Below are 9,235 nucleotides of genomic sequence, written 5' to 3'. Positions count from 1 at the left end.
GGACACGTTCTAATTAAATTTGTAACTTAATTAAAATTCTATTTTAATTTTAATATTTAAAAAAAATGTAAATATAAAGTTTGTAAATACTAGAATGAATTGCTATTAGAATACTAAATAATAATGTTTAATTTTAAATATTTTCATGGTAAACAGTAAAAGGCTTGTAGTTTATGAAAGATCAATACAAGACATTAATTCCTGGAATGGTTAAAACAAATCTTTTAAATAAGTTATTAAATATTTTGCAGTATTTTGAACAGATATACAATCATATTTAACAAATGCAACAGACCAATCTTTTATATGCATTAGCAAAATTATCTACAACTTTGGTTAAAATTCCGGAGTTAGATAGGTGAAAGTCGAGATTAGATATGGAAAGCTTAAGGACAGGAGGCCTCAATTAACTATATACGAACTTCTGGTTTGGACCGGAAATAACGTTATTTCAATTCAAAAATTTTCTTCTAAACAGAGTTAGACTCGATTGTTAACAAAAAGTCTGATGTACTGTACAGGGCAAGACTACTAAAATTGACTGCATTGTGACAAGAAATTGCAGCCTGGCATTGTGATGATGTCACAATAAATAATTGCTCGTTTTTATTTGGTCTTATTTCTGCTCTTAATGATAAGTTTTTTTAAAAATATAGTTTATAAAATATAGTAAATATAATTAATTATTACGCAATTTAATAGAAACTTGTATACACTGCAACAGATTTGTAGTTCAGAATATAAAAAATACAGTAATTGTCTCACAAAGAATTAAATTAATTGTTGTTTTACAAATTTAAACTGTCAAGTTAATAGAATTTTTAAAATATAAAATATATATTACACTAAATATAAGTGCTTTCTGTGTAACTATTATATCATAGAAGTTAAAATCACAGGTAATTTTATAAATAAGTAAAACAATTCAAGTTCCATAAGACAGAATTTAATTTATAAAATTACCTTATAATTTTTTACAAGATCAATGTAATTATTGCATTTAAACTATATAAAATAGAAATTTTAAATCTGGATTACAATTATAAATAACATATTATAATTTGATCATTTATTTTAAAATTTTTAGACACGAAATATTCAATTAGATATTTTAGCACCGTATAAAAAAATTGTTATATTGCCAAAATTTATTTAATAATTTATTTAAATTCTATTTTTAATATCTAGTTGCAGTAAACACGATATGATCAATCGTAGTTGTTAAAACGTCAGTAATTTAATTTGTTTGACATCAGTCAGTCATAAAAATAGATTTTAATCTTGTTCAAAATGAATTGATGCAATATACATTTGAGTTTCTATAAAAATTCACTTCGAAATAAAAAAATCTTTTGGAAAAATTAATATTCAATGAATTTCTAGTTATAATTTTAATATCTTATCATAAATTATCATCGTCATTAATAGTTTTGAGCTAAATGTTTGCCGACGTCTAATGTCTTTTTCATTTCTTTCCATGTCACCCTGCACTTTCCTCCCCTCAAAGATGATGATGGTTCAGTTGATATAATGTTGTTCGTTCAGTCGCACTTTGTGAGATCTTTTTCTATCCGTATTGTTTATAATACCAAACGTCAGAATTTTAATGTTTTCTGATAATTTATTCTGCAGATATACCCAAATATATTTCATTTTCGCTGTATTAACCTCTGTAGCAGGTTACTTTATTTACAGTATTTATTTATTTTTTGCTTTTGTTTGTTGGTTAATATTATATTGATTATTTTCTGTGTTAATCTTATTCTAAGAATCTTCCCGTAAGAGTTTTTTCAGTGCTAGTGTTCTTTTTTCCCTGATTTTTCATTATCACCTATGAATCGCATGCTGCTGAATACGTATTCTAATTATTTTCGAAAATTTTAATTATCGAATTATTTAAAAAGTATAAAAATTGAAGTTTTAAGAAATTGTTTTACAATTTAATATTTTAAACTCATTAATAACGAATATTGATGTCAGAAACGATACCGATTGAGATTTAATAAAATAATTGATATCATATTCATCAAAAATTAAGTAACTACACATAGTAATTTTACTGTATTAAAAAGTCATGCGAAATTTTAATCTAATAGAAAACAATATATGATGAATGTTTTTGTGTCTATAAAAATTTTAGATTAGGATTCACTTTCATTTTTATTTTTTTGGAGAATACATAATGAATCTACATAAGGAGAATAGTACTTTTAGATGAGATTTCTCGAAGCCATCAAATTTTTGTATTGAAAAAATGAATGTCAGTTTGTTTTATTGTAATTAATAAACCCAAAACTCGTTCTTTGTATACAATTAAAAACTTTGATAATTAAGATCAATAATATAATTTATTAATCCCCAAAATATGACTTTAGTGTAATACGAATGAAGAATTTGTACAGTAGAGCGTCGTTTATCCGAAAGCCCATCAACCTCAACGTCGGTTAACCGAAAGCGTTCCAGTCGGACTGTGTCGTGCTGAATCGAACGTTTTTGATACTAGATTAACTTCCAAAATATAATTTTTTTGTTTTTATATTTTTCAATATATTTATTTTGTTTGTACAAAACAAAGAAATAATTTTTAACGATACAATAGCCACGATTATTATTTTTTAAAAATTTACGTTAGGCTTAACATCGACAAAAATTCAACGCGTAGCGACACGCAACGGAGAAAAATTTCAACATGGGATAGGTTAAAATATTTTTTCGTACATAATCGGCTATCCGAACAACCCCGGTCCCCAACGACGCTGTACTGTATATATTTTATTGTAAAAATATAATAGCTGTAAACAGTTTTTCATCTACCAGCCATATATTTTCGAGAAACGACGTATCGATACTTCAAATTTAAAATAAATAAAATTACATTTATTACAGTTTAAATTGCTGAAATTTTATTAATCTTAATAACTGATAAAAGTTACAGCGAGAAATTATTCTCCTTTTTGTTTCTTCCCATGCTTTTTGCCATGTTTTTTCCCTTTCTTATGATGTTTTCCTTCTTCCTCTTCTTCTTCCTCCTCTTGGGGAGATCGTTTGAATCTGTTTTCATATTTATTTACTCCATACGAAGAAATTACGCTCTTTTCTTCAGCATCAACTGAAAAATTTATGATTGCATATCTTTAATCATATATAAAATTGAATCACTAAAAGAAATTAAAAATAAATCAATATATTATCTTTAATAATTAAATTTTAGATTTTATAATGTTAAACATAGCTTTATTTGAATTATTTTTTACTCTATAATATTATAATACGGTATTAGTTTATTGCATACACTCTGCAGAGACGGAGATTTTGTTTCTCTCAAATTGAGTAAAAGCATAAATGATAAAACTTAATTCATATTTTTTTATAATAAGAAATTTGAAGAAAAAATTTCATGTATGTCAATTTATTATCTAAAACTCCCAATTTGCAATTAAGAAAATGTTTCAGAGCTGAAGAATTTCTGTCTGCTTCTCCGAGATTCGTGTGTTTCTGTCTAACCTTGTTTTCTTTTGTTGACTAAGTAATTAATTTATTTATATTTATATTTAAAAAAATACTTTAAATTTGCTTATTTAATAGCTATAACTAACTTTTAATTAGCTCATTTACAACCTGACAAATTTATTATTTTATACATTTAATTATGTAGAAATTTCGCATTCTATCGAAATATTTTGTTCTTGTACTTTCTACTTGTATTTACTAAACATCTCTAAACTTGAGAAGAATTACTTTTGACTTTACAAATACGGAAAATAATGTAAAATTCTATTTTAAATTACTGTTGATGAGAAGAGATTTTTAATTGCTTTAAAATGAGAACAACAACAAATTATATTTAATATATTTCTTGTATAAAATAAGTGAATTACTTTGAAAAAGTTATTTTCCATTATTAATTATCGAAAATTCTCTTAACGTTATAACTTACCATTAGATGCTAAAGCAAAAGCAAGAAGAGCAACTGTCAAGAAGACTACAAGACAGAACTTCATTTTTTCTACATTGACTCGAAATTGCTCATTCTTTTATACACAGATCACTGACGTCACAAATAGCTTATTATAAAATAGGCTCATGAATAAACATTTAAACAGATCATTTTCAAATGACACTCTAAGCGATATAATATAATTTATTTACTTAAATTACAAAAACGTAAAATGTTATTATAAATCGATCAAAAGTAATAAAAGCCAAATTTTTCAAGTTGTTTTATTTTGTATAGTAAAACAAATGCTATCGATATCTGACATTTCAAAATATTAGTTGTTTTATTATAAAAAATAAATATAACTCATAATTCAACTTGTTTAAAAAGATCTGATAATAAAAATTACATTATCCTCAATAATTATTCTTTATTAAAACATAAGTTTTAGACGGCGCATCTTATATTTATTTCAAAAACGATTTTATATAATTAAAATTAAATTTCAATTCAATATTTTGTTAGGTCTACAGGTCGAAGGTTGGATGTCCGAAATGGTTAAGAATTCCGCTTTGGTGGATTCGGGATCGTATCCGTGTAATCAAAAGTTTTGGGAGTAATCTATCTTATAATTTTTAGTTATGTCACTTTTGAAGCAAGGGTAAGATATATTAAACAAATTATATGCATAATGTATCGTATTCACTCGATAAAATCTTATAAACAGAAGAGAAATGCTGTGATAAACACGAATTCTCGTTATCCATACAATTTCATTTGAATTTACTTACTGAACTGTTCATACTGTACTATAGATTTTCGAGTAAATTGAAGTAATGTTGTGTCTTTCATTATATTCTTCTTACAAAACAAATTTAATGTTTCTGCGCCATCACTTTAAAAACGCACAATTTCTCCTTAAATTTTGCAGCAAACCCGTAATGGAAAATTATCATAATGAATTTTTTAAAACCTTTTAATCATTTATACTGACTTCCATTCCTCTGAGAAATGGATAATCTGGGACTCTCAAAATTTCAGAGAAAGTGCAAGAATAAAATAAGTTAAAAATCCTAAATAACTTTCTAAGTTATTCAAGATTTTTAAGTACGCGATTATCACTTGCAGAAAGAATTAATTTGTTAAATGTTTAAAATTGTGTATTCATTTGAATACACAATTTTAAAAGTACTGTATATATAACTTACAAGACGTGATGCTTTTGCATTTGTTAATTTAAATAGGTGTAATTATCGAAGAAATTGCAATTATAATTCCTTGTAAGTTAACATATAATAAAATTACGCTTGTTTTAAGAACATGTTAAAATATTGGTAAATTCATTGAACAACATCTTTACAAAAATACATTTTAATCTTTATTGATAAATAAATAAAACCGCTATATTTAATTTTTAAATGGGACCGAATCTATATCCTTCGCGACGTCTTGATAAACTACAGTACGAACTGTGTTTTTAACTGTGTTTTTTTTTTTTTTCCTTTAAATGGTTTTATGATTCGTTGTGCTCCGAAGAGCTTTGAATTATGACTCCGTATAGTTCTTCATTATTTTTAAAAAGAATTCCCTAGACTATTCATAACAAAAATTTCGTGGCAGTTCAACCCCGAAAGGGGCCTGTTGTGAATTATGAGAATGTAACCAGGTGGTGCTTTTTTTGGATGTTTGATTTTTTAAAAAAAGTAGAAGAATTTGGAACACTGGAGTTTTGGAACGTTTGAAATTCGCCATTATTTCAAGTTTTGTAAATGTTACACATTGGAGCGAGGCCGGTGCGATACAGGTTTAGGACCTAGAATTTATCAAATATATTCCAGATGTTACTTGCTTATTGACAATGTTACTTATTTATGCAATTAATAAACAAATTTCTTTAAAATGATTTTAATAAATATATTGTTTATATTTATTAAAAAGATAACAAGCATTTAGAAAAAAGGGTTACTTGTATTTCTCAATTTGTGTACAGAACAAATAGCCAATCGACATAATTATATTCTACAAATGAGCCATTAGAATATGATGAATACAGTTTTACCTGGGTCATTAAATTGGTACTTAATATCTCATTTAGAATATTTCTAAAAACGTACCTTTTATATTATGTTATTTGAATTGTAAGTATAAATAGAGTGGAAAGTTTGCGGCAACAATTTTTGAGCGTATCAGAAAAGATGAAAGCTTTATTTTTATTCCTGTTTGTTTCTGCAGTGCTTGCATATGTCTTCACATCCGATGGTAAGTAAAAATGCTAACAACACTTTCTTATTGTATTACTAGAACTTAAGTCAAAATTGTTTAAATTTCAGTTGATATTCGAGATGATTTAATGGAACAAAAATATAATCACAATGATTTTAGTCGAACTAAACGATCTCCACAAAGTTCTCAAAAGAAAGAGGGACAAAAATCAAAAAACAAGAAGCAAGGAAAACAAAATTTTATGTCTCGTTTTAGACGATCTTCTCAATCTTCTGAAGGAGACGACGAAGAAGTTTGAAAACAATAAAAAGGACTGACCAAAAAAAGGAACATACGTTTATTTTTATTTTCTTGTTATTATTGTGTATTTGAACAAAAATATTCCTATATGATTAGCATTGTTTAAATAAATAAAATAACTGGTTTAAAGCATTTAAGCTTATTTGTTTTGTAATAACATTTAGATATTATCATAAAATCACACATGCAAACAAACTTACATAAAATACTAGCTGACCCGGCCACACGTTGTTGTGGCTCAAAATGTATTTATTATAAATGTATAACACTTCCCCCGTGGGGGGAATTTCAAAAAAAATCCCTTCTTAGTGTACATTCTCTTGACGTACCATATTAAAACGCAATCAAAAACGCATCTAAAATAGTATAATAAAAGCCGAGTTCTTCACAGTAAGCCTTAATCCCGTCACTTTTCCCGCTGGGGAATATCGAAAAATCCCTTTTTAGTGTATATTCTATTGACGTTACCTATTAAAACGCAATTAAAAACGCAAAAAACCGCATGTAAAATAGTATAATAGAAGCCGAGTTCTTCACGGTAAGCCTTAATCCCGTCCATCTCCCCCCACTGGGGGGAATTTCGACATGTATATTATATAAAAACACGTGCGTATTCGAATGCAACGTTGTGTCAAAATTTCAAAGGAATCGGTAGGAACAAACGAACGTTATATTTTATTTATACTTATATTATACGTTATACTTGTATTATATTAAATATTTTATTTATATAGATAGATAGAAAATGATCTGCTTCAGTCCATTCTCACAGAAAAGCAGAATGCCTCACAGAAAAGCAAACTTAGGTCGTCGGAAGTTAGCGCCATCTGTTGGACATAAAAGCCTTAATCCATATATAAATATATTTTTGAAAGGGGGAAATGGTGTAGGGGTATGAAAAATAGATAGTAGCCGATTCTCAGACCTACTGAGTATGCATATCAAATTTGGTAAAAATCGGTAAAGCCGTTTCGGAGGAGTACGGTAACAAAAATTGTGACACGAGAATTTTATATATAAGACTAGCTGACCCGGCCACGCGTTGTTGTGGCTCAAAATGTATCTATTATAAATGTATAACACTTCCCCGTGGGGGAATTTCAAAAAATCCCTTCTTAGTGTAGTACATTCTCTTGACGTACCCTATTAAAACGCAATCAAAAACGCATCTAAAATAGTATAATAAAAGCCGAGTTCTTCACAGTAAGCCTTAATCCGTCACTTTTCCCGCTGGGAAATATCGAAAAATCCCTTTTTAGCGTATATTCTGTTGACGTAGCCTATTAAAACGCAATTAAAAACGCAAAAAACCGCATGTAAAATAGTATAATAGAAGCCGAGTTTTTCACGGTAAGCCTTAATCCCGTCCATCTCCCCCCACTGGGGGGAATTTCGACATGTATATTATATAAAAACACGTGCGTATTCGAATGCAACGTTGTGTCAAAATTTCAAAAGAATCGGTAGGAACAAACGAACGTTATATTTTATTTATATAGATAGATAGAAAATGATCTGCTTCAGTCCATTCTCACAGAAAAGGAGAATGCCTCACAGAAAAGCAAACTTAGGTCGTCGGAAGTTAGCGCCATCTGTTGGACATAAAAGCCTTAATCCATATATAAATATATTTTTGAAAGGGGGAAATGGTGTAGGGGTATGAAAAATAGATAGTAGCCGATTCTCAGACCTACTGAATATGCATATAAAATTTGGTAAAAATCGGTAAAGCCGTTTCGGAGGAGTAAGGTAACTAACATTGTGACACGAGAATTTTATATATAAGATTATATATAAATATAAATTATATATAAGATTATATATAAATACAGAGAAAAATTCATTTTTAATTTATTACATCCTAAATTATTTTATAAACACAAAATTAGAAACAAGAATAACGAAATTATAGTAGTTCTCCATATACAGAAAAAAAATGAAGCAGATGTGCTGGATGTTCAAGAGAGTCTTTCCTTGAGTGGGAAGAAGGTATAGGGATTGCAGAAGTGGTTCTCTCTGGTCTCCACACAAGAGTGAGCTTCAGAAGAAGCTCTTGTCGACAATATTTCTTGTTTGGTCGACAGAGAAGAGGCATTTGTCTATTTGGACATCTTTCGAAAAGTGAAATTCTTCTTTGTCGACGTCACCATCTTTGCCGAATTGAACGGGGAGGGTTGTGAGACATTAGCCTCTTTTTGAACGAATACTGTCCTGTTAAACGGGGCAAAGATGCGAGAAGTCGATTCATGAAGAATGTAAATGACTTGCTCCTTAGCTTCTTCTAATTAATTCTTTACAATAAGACTTCCTATCGTATGTCAGTAACTTTTTTCTCGTCATATTAACATTAAATTTCAGATTTTAGTTTTAATTTGCTAACCTAGATTTAAGAAATCAAGAATTTTTTAATTTTTTTCCTATTGTTTAGTAATTGCTGAATCATCATCAGTTCTCATATTCAAACATATATAGTTGAAACAATCGCATATTATTTGCATCCTGTCACTGATAATTCAATTCACGTGCATTATAAATAACAGATTATATAACTCAAACATGCTTTCCAAAATCCAACCTCTAGGTACATGTCCCAGGTAGTGGTAACATCGGTCGACACGACCAATGGCTGAAGAGCAACCTGTGGCAACCATTTATATTTTATTTACATTTAATATTTAAAATTGAATTTTAATTCTTGTCAATAATTAAAATTCAATTTTACTTACCAAACCTGGAGATGCAGTGGACATAACCGTCCACTGCATCTCCAGTACC

The sequence above is a fragment of the Centruroides vittatus genome, unplaced genomic scaffold, assembly GCF_030686945.1.
Source record: "Centruroides vittatus isolate TY-2023 unplaced genomic scaffold, ASM3068694v2 contig_549, whole genome shotgun sequence".
Taxonomy (NCBI): Eukaryota; Metazoa; Arthropoda; class Arachnida; order Scorpiones; family Buthidae; genus Centruroides; species Centruroides vittatus.
Note: the sequence above shows the minus strand (reverse complement) of the source record.